Source organism: Dermacentor albipictus, chromosome 1 (assembly GCF_038994185.2).
Source record: "Dermacentor albipictus isolate Rhodes 1998 colony chromosome 1, USDA_Dalb.pri_finalv2, whole genome shotgun sequence".
In the NCBI taxonomy this organism is placed as follows: Eukaryota; Metazoa; Arthropoda; class Arachnida; order Ixodida; family Ixodidae; genus Dermacentor; species Dermacentor albipictus.
Genome location: NC_091821.1, coordinates 225,342,226 through 225,358,904, shown reverse-complemented (window position 1 = coordinate 225,358,904; position 16,679 = coordinate 225,342,226). Strand labels below are relative to the sequence as shown.

The window sequence follows — 16,679 nt, the reverse complement described above, 5'->3', positions numbered from 1 at the left end:
TAATGCTATAGAATTCCTGTATGTTACCAGCTATTTCCTTATTAATCAGGAATCCGACTCCTAGTTCTCGTCTCTCCGCTAAGCTCCGGTAGCACAGTACGTGCCCGCTTTTTAGCACTGTATATGCTTCTTTTGTCCTCCTAACCTCACTGAGCCCTATTATATCCCATTTACTACCCTCTAATTCCTCCAATAACACTGCTAGAGTCGCCTCACTAGATAACGTTCTAACGTTAAACGTTGCCAGGTTCAGATTCCAATGGCGGCCTGTCCGGAGTCAAGTGGTGCATGTTAAATCCTATACAACCAACGGCGATGCGTACAATTGTGCTTAAAATATGCAGCGTGCAATGTTTACGTTTATCCACCACAAAGTCCACAACTTTAATGTTATGAAATTTTGTATGTTTATGCACTGCATCGCTCACAAGCAACGCACCGAAATGCAAACACCAAATCGAAATCGAGCGAATGCACAGTGTGAGACGTCTGTGCAGCGATGTCACGAGCAAGGTTATGGTTATATATAGTAACGTAGGTGACGAGTACAAAGGCGATGTATTATGCTCATGATTATGCTTGATTATGCTTGTCGAGCAAAGAATGGTGATGGCAGGTGTATGCACAGACAAGTACGACATATCTACTATACTTAGGGATTGGGTACCTCGTGTCACAGTGGCACATGCCCATTCAGGACGATTGGTCAAGAATGGGTACAAAAGTGGCAAATACTGAATGTCTAAATCAAATAAAATCAAGTAAATCAAAGAATCCGTTGAATACAACGCTCTATTCCATTAGGAGATCGGTGTGCTTTAGAAATACCTCTAAGCCGACATGCTAGGTTCAGTTTTTAGGAATTTATTATTCTTATTCTTATTGTGCAGAACAGAGGTACGCTTACAGGCACTTAGCAGAGTGTGGGTGTAGGCCAGTTGGTGATTCATGATTTTGGAAAGTTAACGCAAGCGAAACACAACACTTGAAGAAAGGGAAAACACGAAGTGGCACTGACGATTGATGATTTAATGAAACGAACTCCAAGCTTATATGAATGAGACACACGTGTGCACACGAAAAGCAACGTAAAAACCAATAAAAACACAGAGCGACTTTAACAGGGGTGCGATACGAATACTAAGAAAACACTGACAGACTACTGAGGCACCGAACACTTGTGTATCACATGGAAAGAAATGAAATTTCTGAGACACCGCAACTGACGGCGAGCTAACGCAATCACTATCCTTAAAGCGTCCCATGGCCACTGCCTCTACAATCGTCCTTTCCAGCTAACCATTTTTTCTGCCGATAATCTCAGTCTTGCCTATTGATTGCCATAGTTACTTGGGTTGCTCCCCTTTGCTTCCAAAGACTGACATTATCGACAGAAAGAATGGCCAGCTGGAAAAAGATTGTACAGGCAGTGGCTATGCGACGCTTTAAAGATGGTGGTGGTGGTGGATGTGATTGCGTTAGCACGCCGTCGGTTGCGGTTTCTCAGAAATAATTTTTATTTCTTTCCATGTGATGCACGCGTGTTCGGTGCCTCAGTAGCCTGTCAGCGGTTTTTTTTTTGTATTTGTATCGCACCTCTGTTTAAGGTCGCTCTGTTTTTTTTTTATTGGTTTTTACGTTGCTTTTCGGGAGCACACGTGTGTCTGATCTATATAAGCTTGGTGTTCATTAAATCATCAGTTGTCAGTACCGCTTCGTCCGACCGACCGACCCTAGCAGCACCCATGCCAAACCCGGGAAGGTAGGCAAAGAAAGCTTCGCTTAAAAAATTAAAAAAACATACAGACCTTTGTCACTGAAAAGCTATTGGATGCAATAGCGACCCCTCATTTTCATCACACATTCATTTATAAGAACAGATTCCACCCCTCCTCCTTCCACATGCAGAAAGGAGCGGCCGTTGCGTCAGCTTTTGCGAGACGGCGCGCGGTCATGTCGTCCTGTAGGGTTTCCCGATGTACTCGCTCGCGGGCGAGGAGGAGAGGCACCACTACCGTACTGACGAACGCTCCTCTTCTGTGGCTGTATCCTCTGCCACTCCTGCTTCACTCCTGCCTCTTCGAGCATGGCTAGGGCATTCTAGTCTGGCGCACAGAAACTCTGCAAAGTACAGAGTAACGTTGTATCGGACATGTAGCCGCCGTCATACTTAATACGATTACCACAGAAAACACATTTCTAGCGGTTTAACTAGGACAAACACTGTTTGTAAAGATAAAAAATTTAAGTGTTTTGCACCTGAGAATTTCCCAATTTCATCACTCTACCTAGTTCTCTGCTGTCCTCAACTGCGCTTCCCTTCTCTTGGCACCCATTCTGTTACTCTAACGGTTCACCGGTCCATATCCTACGCATTACATGGCCTGCCCAGCTCTATTTTTTTTTTCTCTTAATGTCAATTAGAATATTGGCTATTCCCGTTTGCTCTCTCATTCACACCGCTATCTTCCTGTCTCTTAACGTTACACCTAACAATTTTCGTTGCATTGCTCTTTGCGCGGTTCTTAACTTGCTCTCGATCTTCTTTGTCAACCTTCCAGTTTCTGCCCCAAATGTTAGTACCGGTAGAATGCATTGATTGCACACCTTGATAGTGGTAAGCTTCCAGTTAGGATCCGACAGTGTCTGCCGTATGCACTCTAACCCATTTTTATTCTGTTGTAAATTTCCTTCTCATGATCAGGGTCCCCTGTGAGTAATTGACCTAGGTAAACATACTCCTTTACAGACTCTAGAGGCTGACTGGCGATCCTGAACTCTTGCTCCCTTGCCAGCCTGTTGATCATATTCTTTGTCTTCTGCATATTAAACTTCAACCCTACTGTTACGCTCCCTCTGTTAAGGTCCTCACTCACCAATTGTTGCAACTCGTCCCCAGTGTTGCTGAACAGAACAATCACATCTGCAAAGAGAAGGTTGCCGAGATACTCGCCATTGATACTCACTGCTAAGCCTTCCCAGTTTAATAGCTTGAATACTTCTTCCAAGCATACAGTGAATAGCATTAGAGAGATTGCGTCTCCTTGCCTAACTCATTTCTTTATAGTTATCTTTGTATTTTTCCTGTGGAGAATCAAGGCAGCTTTGGAATCTGTAGATATGCGTTACCGTCCATCCAGCCGTCTTATATTATTCTCCCCCACAGATTTATTCACCTTTTCGCATAACTATCTTCAAAGCCCGGGGTGTCGGGCAGGGTATTTACACGGCCGCCTTTACCTACGGATGGATACTGCGGCATGCTAATAAAAAAATGTCAGTTTCCATCGATTGCGATAGCAACTTATTAGACATTACGAAGTAAGGATAGTAGTTTTAGCAGCGGTATAAACTTGTAAAAATTCGCTTTCTAATTTGATAAGCATTGGGTCAAGCGCGCACAGGCAAACATGAGCATATCTCACTCGATGTCCGCGAACACTCGCTGTCAAAGCGCTGGCGTGAAGAGCGGCAGCAGCAGCGTGCTGCCTCTCGCTTCAACGCGAACTAAGCGGCGAGAACATAGAGCACACGAAGCCGTCAGCCCTTGGCGTGCCCCACTTAATTTCAGGGGGGGGGGGGGGGGGGCGCTCGGCCACCTAAATATTTTCCAAATATTCTCATGTGCTTCATTCAATCGTCTCTCGATTTCGTGCCTTTCCACGAGAGGAATCGGCACTCGCCGTAGAACGATTATAGCATGTGGAACTGCGCCCAGTGGAAAGTGTATCTCACACCTCCCAAACGGAGTCAAGAATATGGTAAGCTCTTCGAAGTCTTTATTTAGCCGGATTTGATGGACCCCGAGAAGGCGTCAAGCTTTGAAAACCATTTCGCACCTACCAGAGAGCCTAAAGCTTGATCAGATAAGCTTGGCTGCAGTGAGTGAGCCAGCAAACTGAATGCCTCTAACCCCCGTATTCAGAAATGCAACTTAAGTTGAATGAAGCCCATGCTTGACTTGATCCGAGTGACGCCTATCGGGAACGCTCCGAAAGAAACGCAGTGAGCGTCTTTGGGCACGTTAACGCCAGGCGTCATCTAAATCAAGTCAAGCATGTGCTTCGACTTAAGTTGCGTTTCTGCATACGGAGGTAAGGCTGGCAGCCCGAGAAGTAAGTCACGAAGAGGGCACGTCTGACGAGCAGTTTCCTCGTTCCAGACAATCCCAGAGTCAAACTTCGGTGTCGTCCAGCACCGACACTATCGCGGTCCCCTGTGACCTGCAGAAAAAGGCTTGAGTGTGGTGCACACCAGTGTCTATACTCGAAGGCATGTTTGCTTGGTTTCGAAACGGGGGACAATTTTTTTTTGTCTAGAGTGCGAGAATGTCAAATTAATGACCCGATTTGTAAACATTGCGACATTCGACAGTCATTTCGTCAAAGAGCGGAACATTCTTTATGAAAGTTCTTCTTTCTTTATGAGTGGACTTGGTGGCACCGACCAGACGACCATGCTTATTCCTGCTCTTTTCGTTGTGCAGATTGCGCTGTGGCCAAGCGGCCTCACCACCGGGCAGGCCACACATATGCACGCAAATGGAACAATGCCAGTGGCTTCGGATGACAGAGCACGGGACAACAAATCTGCGCAGACTCCGATCACGATCGACGCCCTTCAACTACGCAGCGACCACGTCACGGATGCGGTCACAACAACCTTATCAGGCACTCGGCAGCATATAAACCCGACCCATGACCCCATCCGCTTCAGTGGACTTGGTGGCACCGACCAGACAACCATGCTTATTCCTGCTCTTTTCGTTGTGCAGGTCAGTAACTACTCTGTACCCTCTTTACGGGACAATGATGTAACGCTGACGGTGCTTCCAAGTCCACACTTCCTTGCTGTACTGATTGTTGAGTGCTATGATGTATTTAAGCTATTGCTACTAACATCGGGCGATGTCGAGCTTAACCCCGGTCCGACGTCAGACTCAGAATCGGATACTCGTCCTAATAACGACCTTCTGAAACAAATTCTGAAAGAACAATCTAAAACCAACAAAACGTTAAAAGAACTAGTAACTAACTTGAAAAAGGTTGAGCGAACAGTTGATAACATGGAAACTAGGCTTGCCACGATTGAAAACGACATGGAACGACTGAAGTATTGCGAAGAGAAGTTGGCCGAATGTGAAAATAATTATGACACCACGAAAAATCAAATCCAAGATCTGGCATTGAAATTAGACGATTTAGAAAATAGAAGTCGACGGAACAACTTGATTATTTACGGCGTAACGGAAAAACCTAACGAAGATATAGCTTCACTCGAAAAGATAGTGAGAGAAAACATTTTAAAAGAAACGCTAGGCGTTGAAGTGAAAACCCTTGAAAGGACTCACAGGATAGGTACCCGCACAAGTAACCGAGACCGCCCGATCATCCTTAGATTGTTTGATTACGCCGAAAAAACCAAAATCTTATCTTGCTGCTACAAACTGAAAGGCACACCATTAGCCATTTCCGAAGATTTTTCTAAGAGAGTAAGGGAAATGCGCACGCACTTGTGGCATTCAGCGGTAAATGAAAGGGCAAACGGAGCAAAAGTTAGGCTAACATTCGACAAACTGAGAATCGATGAAAAAGTGTACACTTGGGACCCAGTGAGGAATATCAGGACTGAATTACCGCAGAAAGCAAGTGTTTCAAAACAGTCCCTTCCCACTTCGACTTCGCTGAAATCCTCTAAAAACAAGAAAGTTTCCAAATGACAGCCCAGTACCAAAACTCTACGAATCGTTTCCCTAAATGCCCGAAGTGTGGTAAATAAATTTGATCAATTAGAAAACCTAATCCTGTCTCATCAACCTCACATTTTAGTAATAACAGAAACGTGGCTTAACCCTGGTGTACGTGATTCTGAAGTTATTCCTCCTTCGTACAAACTGTTCCGTAAGGACAGAGGATCAAGAGGCGGCGGTGTCGCGATAGCAATTAAAAATAATATAAAGTCCTTAGAACTTGATGGTATTCCGGACCATGAAAGTTTATGGTGCAAAATAACATATTGTAACAAAAACATAACTATAGGGGGCGTTTATCGGCCCCCAAATGCAGCTCCGGACTTCATCGATCAGATTCATGATTACCTCTCAAAACATGCTAATTCTAAATCAAAACTTATTATTGCCGGGGATTTTAACCTTCCCGGAATAGACTGGAACAACCGCTCGCATGACGGCCGTGATGTCTCAAGTTCAGAATCACTACTAGACTTGGCATTTACATTTTCACTGAGCCAAATGGTAACTGATAAGACCCGTATCACTTCAACCTCATCATCTTTACTTGACCTAGTTCTTATAAGTGATACATTAGAAGGATCTTCCGTGTCCATCGAGAATGGCATTTCAGACCACAAAGCGCTCATTCTAACCTGTCCCATTTCAACGACGCGAAAACACAAAAAACCACAACCTATATACTTTAAGGATTACACACGCGCAAATGATCCTGATGTACTAGGTTTCCTAGAATTCCAGTTTCATTCATTCAATGAACTAACAAATGTACAAGAACTCTGGACACGTTTTAAAAATATTGTTAATTATTCCGAAAACACCTTCATTCCTAATAAAAAGAAACGCGTTAACCGAGAATACCCGTGGATAACACGTGAAATCATCCAACTAAAAAGGAAATTAAAACGACGGCGGAAAAAGGGAATCACGTGCACGTTAGACGATCTTATCGGTAAATTCAAACAAAAAATATCGGAAGCAAAAGCCCGTTTCTTCAACACTACATTACCTTCGTTTATGGCGCATAACCCTCACAAATTCTGGCGATATTTGTCAGATGAACGAGAAAAAATAACGCAAATCAAAATCTCGGATCATGTTATTCAGGACCCTGAACACATTGCTAAAGAGATGAATAACTACTTTCAGACAGTTTTTACGAAACATGCTACAAATGCAGCTTTAACACCTTACGATATCAAAATACCAATGGAAGAAATAACTAAGTGAAGAGGGTATACTGTCTCTATTGCATAAACTCGATCCTAAAAAATCTACCGGCCCCGATCAAATTTCTAACTCATTCTTAAGTCGATACGCAAGTTGGACATCAAAGTATCTATTTAAAATATTCACTCTTTCTCTTCAAACATCAGTGCTACCAGACGATTGGCGCAAGGCTGCAATAATTCCAATACATAAATCGGGCTCGAAATTAGATTTAAATAACTACCGCCCAGTATCATTAACAAGCTCATGCTGCAAAATAATGGAACACGTAATATTTAAGGCCATAATAACACCTAGAAACAAACGAACTCCTATATAAACAACAACATGGTTTCAGAACAAGCCTGTCAACCATAACCCAACTAGCAGAGTTAACTCATGACATAGCTAACGTACTTAATAATAATGGCCAATTAGATGCAGTTTTTTTAGACTTTTCTAAAGCGTTTGACGTAGTTCCGCACCATGATTTAATCACAAAATTATCGGCTTTCGGTATTAGTAATAAAATAATATCCTGGATCAACAGTTTTCTAACCAATCGTAAACAGAGCGTTTCAATCGATAATAATCTTTCACAACCACTCGAAGTTTACTCCGGAGTACCTCAAGGATCAGTTCTCGCACCACTTTTGTTCTTGATGTACAGCCTCCCTGATTTTTAATAATATAGCGCGAGCGTCGACTGAACTGCTTATAACTGCTTATAACGGCGATAAGCGTGCAACAAGGCGAGAGTTCGCGCACGAGCCTTGTTGCCTTGTTGCACTCGCCTTGTTGCACGCTCTTTTTGCACGCTTATCGCCGTTTTAAAGCGCTCACCAGCAGTTCAGTCGACGCTCGCGCTATATTATTAAAAATCAGGGAGGCTGTACATAAACGACATCCAGTTCTGCGTTAAAAACTCAATTCAGATGCGCCTGTTTGCTGATGACTGTGTCGTGTACACAGTCGTACACAACCAAGAAGACCAAATAGAACTTCATAATTCACTTCAAACAATTCACTCTTGGTGCAACACTTGGGGCATGAAACTAAACACATCAAAAACACATTACATGTCTTTCACAAATAAGAAACTCCCGCTTAACTTTTCATATTCGATCGGAAGGTCAACAATCAACAAAAGCAACCAGGTAAAATACCTAGGCATTAAACTCACGCCTAACCTTAACTGGGAGCCTCATATTTCGACCATGTGTCAAAAAGCCATAGGCAAACTGACCTTTTTAAAAAGGAGACTGCGCGCAGCACCACCACACCTCAAACTAAACGCGTACAAAACACTAATAAGACCATGCCTAGAATACGCTGATCTAATCTGGAGCCCTCATCAAAAATTTCTTATAAACAAAATAGAACGCATACAAAAATTAGCAGTTAGGTTTGTATATTCGGACTACAAAAGGCAATCCAGCGTCTCGGGTCTGCTAGCAAGGGCTAACCTAAAACCCCTCTCGCAGAGAAGAGTAATTTCGCGACTAAAATTCATCTATCAATTATACCATGGTCATTTCCAAATAGCACGTTCTCATTACCTCCAAGATCCTCCAAAACGTTCAACCAGACTTAATCACTCCAAAACAATCTATCTTCCCCCAAGTCACGTTAATGTTCACAAGCATTCCCTTTTTCCGTCAGCCATTTCCCAGTGGAACAAATTAACTAACGATATTGTGTGTTGCAATAACATCGACTCTTTTATTAACTGCATTCAATGTATTGACTTGTCATTGTGATTTTTTTTTTCATTGCATCTGTACCACTCCTGCACGGGCCGTGAAGGGCCTGCAGTATATTCAAATAAAAAAAAAAGAAAGTGCCTGCTTTCACAGGCGCCACATGGCTGGCGGCATCCTGCAAGTTGCCCCCAGCCCCCTCTAGTATTTCGTCTGCCTTATCGACGGGCAATCCTGGAAAAGTAGACGGTAAAACTGACACTTCTGCCCCCGAATAAACCTTAGCAAGGATAGGCAGCTGCACATAGCGCGCTTTCCCGGCCCCGTCAATCGCACCAATGAAATTTTCTCCGGTATCGTGTTGGAAAATCGAGACGCGTACCTTTCTTTGTGCTGGCACTTCTTGCTTGAGGCAAGCTTTCGCAAAATGTCCTTTGTTGCCACAGTTCGAAGCTCTGGCCGGGCACGCCGACCTCGGGTGGGCGTTGCCGGCGCAGTAGGGGGAACCTCTGTTGTGCTGTGGGCGTTTCTGGTGGCCTACGGCGTCCACGCTGGCTTCCTAGTCCTGAAGTTCTGGCGAGCTCCTAATGTGGACACACGGGAGCTGCCGCACGAGGCGAGCCTTGGCCAGCGCCGTAGCCAATGTCAGCTGCGGATGCATCTGCAGGGTCTCGGACAATTGCGCGTCAAGAAGGCCGACGACCGGTCCCGGACGAGTCGTTACTCCATATCCCCGAAGCTGCAGCGTTCTGTCAGCACGTGAAGTGCAGTAGTGAACTGATCCACCGATTCTTCTGGCCGTTGCTGGCGAGACGAACTTCCGCTTGACGACATCAAAACTCTTTTCTTCTTCGTCAGTCAGCAAAGACTTCACGGGCTTGGCGTACCATAGTACACAGTAGTGTGCGTACCTGGGCCTCCCCCGAACTGTGGCGAATCGGTAGTCATCGAAGTGGTCGATCCACGCCGGCCACCACGGCCACTCCGACTTTTTGTCAAAGTCCGGCGGTGGCGGCTGTTGAAGCACTGGGACTTGTTTTCCATTTTCTGTTCTGCCGTTCACGGCCTCCGCGAGGTAGTTGACCACCGCCCACTTCTGTAACCATGCGGTGACATTGTATACGACCGCGTATGCGTGCGGGAAGGAGCCAGTCTGGGTGGCAAAAAGCACTGCAAGGTCGATTCAAATAGGTCGCGAAGCTTCGGGCGAAAAGCTGTTCAGTACAGATTGTCACCGACATCAGCATGGGGGGTTATGGGAGCAGCGATTGAAGCGCGACTATGTTTGGAGGGAACAAACATTGGGAAAGAAAAAGGCGTTTTTTAATTCAGACGAGACACAGTTAGATTCATTCAATGAAAATAAAATTCCTAGTCAATTTTATATATTCGTGATGAGTTAAGAAAATACGTTTAATTTTATTATTATTAATAAATGCATTTCTTTTTAGCGCCCATCGCTACAGGGGGCGTTGACGCCACTATCACTCGCAGTGCAATGCACCTCTTGAAATGGGCAGAAAGGCGCGCTAGTATCACCTGTTGAAATACGCCCCCCTCACGATTTGTGCTTTCTTGCTTGTCGAAGTTTGTCCGAATTTGGTGACGCGGCTAGCTTCACTGCTTCTTAATCTGTTCAGTCAAAAGTAGTGAGTTACGACCGCCAGATAATTGTGTAGTTGTTTTCGTGCGACTGCGCTGGCCGACGGACTTGGCATCCGACAATAGGATCAGCACTCTACGCCTAAAGCTTTCGTCGGCCTCCAACGAAAGTATGTTCTGTGCAGGGATGCGCGGCTGGCCTTCTTTCCTGCATCGCTTTCCACGCTGAAAGCTCGAAACGCCCATCAAGTCGAATGGCGGGGCATTTGAATATATAGCTCCAAAGGAGAAACAACAAAACAAATTTCGCGCCTTCGAAAACAAAATGACTTCACTTCTGCTTTTAACGGACATGGCGTCACGTCATTTTTTCTTCCGCCGGAAGTGTTCCCACCACATACAGATGGCGCTAAGCCCCATGAACCGGCGATGGACCGCCATGTTTTGAACGTATGGGCTCCTATGGAAGCTTCGCTACCAGGTATATTTACCTTGGGCACTGTTTATTGCGATGGCCGATAATACACACTTCGGGGGATATCAGGTCACGTGGATAGCTTGGCGCACGTAGCGTCGCCCAGCTATCCGTGGTGACGTCACACGGATAGCTGCACACACAGCTATCCTTGTGACACACACATGCATGCGATAACAGCACAGAGTGTCCTTATGATTGCTATCGCAATAAACTTATGTGGATCCGACTCAATCAATGTAAGCGACGCTTTCTGTGCTCAGATTGACGATAATTCGCGGTGATGTTGACGGTGAACGTTTAATTTATTCGATATTTAGTGCAATGCAGAGTGTTTAGCCGTGGTGCACGTTACCTTGCGTGCACCACGGCTGCTTGTCTGTGTAGAACACATAATGCAAACCGAGACGTGCTTGCTCGCGGCGTTGTTGTGCGCGATGTTTCGTAACCTCCGAGACTGAGCCACCAGGCTTCTCGGCTCAACCTCGCACGCTCACACCGGCAGCATACGGCGCTCGGCCTCGATGTTATCGTATTTGGGGCCCTATAACGTAATCCAATCTCCTGACGTCAAATTTGCATAACCGCCGACGCAAGCATCGGGCGGCCACCCGCAGGGTTGTCTGAAGAGAACAATCAAACACGCTCCTCGTTCATAGGTGGTCACTTTTGTTTGCTTGAAAAACGAATTGTCAGCTGCGGATCCATCTGCAGGGTCTCGGAGAGTTGCGCGTTACGAAGGCCGACGAGCTGTCCAGGATGAGTCATTACTCCACATCCGCGAAGGTGCAGCGGTCTGTCAGCACGTGAAGTGCAGTTGTGAACTGATCCACCGATTCTTCTGGCCGTTGCTGGCGTCTGTGAAAGCAGACACTTTCATAAACAATGTTCCGCTATTTGACGAAATGACTGTCGAACTTCCGCTTGACGACATCAAAACTCTTTTCTTCTTCGTCGGTCAGCAAAGACTTTACGGGCTTGGCGTACCATAGCGTACAGTAGTGTGCGTACCTGGTACGCCCCTGAGCTGTGGCGAATCGGTAGTCATCAAAGTGGTCGATCCACGACGGTTAAATAAGACTAGCCACTGAGTGGCTTGTCTTATTTAACTGGCTCACAAGTGGCGAGAAGCACGCTCAAGTGGAGAGGGATTCCATGGGGCCGAGCACTGAAAATCGATAACCGGATGAAGAGAGTGGTGCCGACGTGTGCGATTGGTGCGCTTTCACTTACTTAGCTTGCGGTGGCTGGTCGAAAATCGCGGCGGCATGCAATGGAAGCTTGAGAATGACGCTAAAACGGATCCACAGGAAAGAAGAGATGGCAGAACGAGGTCGTAAACGTGCCGAAAGTGCTCGAAAACGTTATACGGCCACGCAAGAAGTTTTATTATAGGCAAATAAACCCATACTCTTTGACAGGTGCGAGTAGTCAGTGCCTGAGCGGTCGACGGCAGCCATCTTTTATTCCTTTCGCAACAAGGCAGCCTTCGGCTATTTAAAAGAAAATTCAGTTTTGTTCGACATATTAATGCATCTTCAACGCGTACTTTGATGCGGTGAATTTTTGCGGTATTGTGACGTCGCGTGACGGGCAGGTGAAGTGGCTGCAGCCCAAAAACTTTTGCCCAATAGCCGAGGGCTAATGGCGAAAAGGCGTCGAATCAGAAATAACTATTATCTTTTGTTCGGTGAACTCATGTGAACAGGTCATGCCAGATGGGGAGCTATCGCAGTTTTCGTGACGTCGCGTGACAGACAGGTGAAGTGGGGGTGGGCCAAAAAGCGTACGGTTGATTGCAGAATTGGAATAAAAAAGTTTGGAATAGTTTTACGTTATAGCGCTTTACACGAAACATCACGGTGACGGAGGAGACGACACCGATCACGTCGGCGGAAATGCGCCTGGAGTGTACATATAATTGCTATCACCATAATAAAACATTGTGCACGGAAAACGCTGCCACAAACTCGAAGCTTGTTTCCCCACAGTACGACTTAGCTTGTGAGGAAACAAACTCTTTGCATAATTTCTCAGTATTTTCAGGCGTTTTCATGCGACAGCATTTAAAAGCCCGGAATCAGGTTAGTCGTGTCCGACCGGCTGTCCGACCAGTGTTTTGTTGAGGACATTGCAACAGTCACCTTGCGCGAGGAAATATTCCCGACAAGGCGAGGGTCCGAGAAGTATTGTCCAGTGGTGACGTGTTTGCGCAGCTAAGCAATCGTGCGGGTAACTACAGACCATATCATGATTGATTCGGTGTAGTTCACCAGTTGTACCTGCACTATCCCAAAGCTTCCGAACCTAACTTTCGCTTACGAATCATGCGTAGGAGATTTGCGTAGGCATTATTTTAGTTATACTTCCGAACGGCATTAAACGAGACAAAGCTGCTGATTTTCGCTGTAACACAGAGATTCTCCCTTCCTCTTTATTTCGTTCCGTCACGCGTTTCATGAGTTTTCCCTTTGAATTTTTTCTGCACTGATAATATTAAAAACTTGGCATTGTCGCTACATTGTGCTGTCAAGTAAACACGCGTAAAAAGTGCTCGATTTGGCGATCTCCGTTCGCGTCAAAAACGTTTCTAATAGTTTTGTACCAAATACGGAATAAAACATTTTACCATGCACCGAGACTTGAAAAAAAAAGTGGCGCACGCAACTGTGTTTAACGCTTGGACGTCACTCCATCAAGGCTGCTGTCTTGATGCTGCTTCTTGCAGAATTTGACAATTCATCTTGCCTTATCCGTCACGCGTTTCATGAATTTTCCCTTTGAATTTTTTCTGCACTGATAATATTCAAAACTTGGCGTTGTGCAGCTGTGATGCGCAAATATGCATCACAGCTGCACAATGCGGTAGACGAGCCCTTCTCGATCAATTAAACGACGAACAAATCTTTTGCCCCTGCAGAGCTGCTTCACCGTATAGTGTCGAATAAAAGTGCCCCTGGATAAAAAGTTAGCCAGGGGAATAAAACGAAACTGGAGCTGCACATAGAGAGAGATCCACAGTATGTGGACTATGTTCGCGAGTGACTTCGAGCACTCGCGAATATTATGTTCAAGGCATTCTGTCGAAAGCTGGGAGTTTTCATGTCGCTCTACAATTTTCTGATTGACACTTTTTCGATAATAATAATAATAATATAAATAATAAAAACTATAATATTGGAGAACTTCATTAATTCAATAAGACTAATTATCTAGTTAGGCGGTATGAAAAAAAATAATTTGAGCATCTCCAAGCGACGGCAATCAACATTACGTTGGGTCTGTCTAGCTAAGTGGCATTCGCATATTTTCAAACTTAACCGCTAGCTGTATAGCGGATGAGTTTTCGCTGGGTTACAATTGTCATTTTAAAAAATAACCCCATGTATTTTAAACGGGACTACAAAAGTGCCCAGGAAAAAAAATCCAACCAGCGGAATTAAACTACACTCGACATATCGCGTGAGACCGTTGTCGGGATTAAGTGCCTAGAGTGCAAATTTTTCATTTATTTTTTTTTATTTTTCATTTATTTTTCCCTTAAAGGTCCGAAGGCATTACATAAGGGGGGAGCAAAATCAACGTCAAAGTGAAAGAATAAATTGACAAAAGAGAACAATAACAAAAAAAGAGTATGTAACAGTAAAATGTCGCGAATCGCGAAAAATGAGGTATTGCTCAGCAATACATTAAAAAAAAAAAATGTTTCCCATAGCCGACAAGGGTCGGCTACGCCGCAATATTCTATGTCCCGAATTCCTGGACTTGGCAGCTACATCGATACTACAAAGGTGCCGAAGCTGTCCTGAGGAGCGCGGTCAACTCAAGGGGCAGGATGTTATCGAAGGATGTTACCGTTGTGTCTATTTTTTCCTTGTATATGCCAAAGGGTCGCAAATTACATGTTTATAAACGTACTTACGTATACCTACGGATACGGTATACCTACGCCGCGGTAGCTTCGTGCGCTTTTCGATGGGGGCGAAATGCAAAAGCACCCGTGTACCGTGCACTGGGTGCACGTCAAAGAACCTCAGGTGGTCAAAATTATTCCGGAGCCCCTCGCTACGGCGTGCCTCATAATCAAATCGTGCTTTTGGCATGTGAAACCCCCAAACTTAATGTAATTAATTTTAAAATAAAATTAGTGAACCGCTGTATATGGTTTTCGATCCTCGACAGCGGTTCTCATTGCGGCGCATAATGCGCATGTGCCAACGAGCAAGCTCAGGAATGAGCTCGCCAACGTGAAATACCTTTTGCACCGCTAAAGTATCCGGGGATACAACTCTGGACATGGGCGCGAATTCCGCCATATCGTCAAATTCTGTAATGGCGGCATTTTGAGCCAATCACGCCGTAAAAGCCGCCAGTCATAGCTGGCAAGATGGCGAATTCGACAATATACGGCATAATAATAATAAGCACCTCGAGATTGGTTTACAAATTCCCTGTGCAGATTACGAATCTGTCTGCATCGGAAAAGGGGAAACTACCAAAGGCGTCTGAAACAACCCAAAAACGACGTTGGCATCAAATGTCACCGCGACGCGCGTTCGATCAGAATACGCGCCGTTCGATAAACTGGGAAAAAGCAAAGGTCACTGGAAAGGAACGTATCAACGAGACTATGTCTGGAATCGCTGGTCATTCAAACGACAGAAAATACGCTAAACAGGAAGCAAGATACCGGACAACACCTACATTCGAATCCTGTCGACGCTCAAGCATCGATGGATGGATGGATGGATGGATGGATGGATGGATGGATGGATGGATGTTATGAGCGTCCCCTTTAGAACGGAGCGGTGGGTTGAGCCACCAAGCTCTTGCTATTATACCGCCTAATGTATACAAACGCACGATGAATTCCCATAACCAATCTTGCAATGTGAACCAGAGATTTAAACTAGAGCACTGCACGGGGCCCGGGCCGGCCCGAAAGGCTGAGCCGGCCGGGCCGGTCCGTCCGAAGCCTTCTTTAGCGGGTCCGGGTCGGGCTCGGGCTTGAAGCCACGGGCACGGGCCGGACTCGGGCACGCTTATTAAAGATTACGGCCTTCGAGCACTCGCGAACATTATGTTCAAGGCATTCTGTGGGAAGCTGAGTTAGCAAAGAATATAGAAAAAAAAAAACCAGATGAAGTTCTAATTTTTTTCTTTTCCTCACAAACCGAACATTGCTTCCACGTTAGGAAAAAACTAATTATACAAGAACAGCTCTTCAAACCATTTCCCTGTTACCGCTTTACCCGCCGTGGTTGCTCAGTGGCTATGGTGTTGGGCTGCTGAGCACGAGGTCGCGGGATCGAATCCCGGCCACGGCGGCCGCATTTCGATGGGGGCGAAATGCGAAAACACCCGTGTGCTTAGATTTAGGTGCACGTTAAAGAACCCCAGGTGGTCAAAATTTCCGGAGTCCTCCACTACGGCGTGCCTCATAATCAGAAAGTGGTTTTGGCACGTAAAACCCCAAATATTATTATTATTACCGCTTTTGCGATTGCACTATTACAACTCTCACCGATACTATTATATCATTTTAGCGCTAATGCAAGTGGTGCCGTTTTTTACTTGCGCGTTTATTTTAACTGTATGTTCGTGAATTCGCCTGTTTGTCGAACGGGGTATCCCAGCTAACTTTAGCCAAAGTTTAAAAAATATGCGAATGTCACTTAGCTGGAGAGACCCAAGGTAATGTTGTTTGCCGTTGCTTGGAGATGCTCAAATGATTATTTTTTCCTTCCGCCTAATTAGATAATTAGTCTTATTGAATTAATAAACTTCTCAAATATTATAGGTAGTTTAAAGGGGCAATGAGAAAATTGTAGAGCGACATGAAAAATTCCCGATACAGCTTTCTGTTGCTCAGTACGTGCTACATAAAAATTTGGAGGGCGCTTAAGCTTCGCCTTTAAGAGCGAAGCGCGATAGCATTCGAAGA

General features: G+C 45.2%; 1 protein-coding gene across 1 annotated transcript in view; it reads right to left on the bottom strand.

Moving 5' to 3' along the window:
* LOC135912075 (palmitoyltransferase ZDHHC11-like) overlaps positions 1–9,885 on the bottom strand; it is a 70,522-nt gene extending 60,637 nt beyond the window's left edge. Inside the window, exon 1 of the mRNA XM_065444459.1 lies at positions 9,041–9,885. The gene's annotated coding sequence lies outside the window, so the exon portion shown is untranslated. The remainder of the gene's footprint in view (positions 1–9,040) is intronic.
* Positions 9,886–16,679: the final 6,794 nt, after the last annotated feature.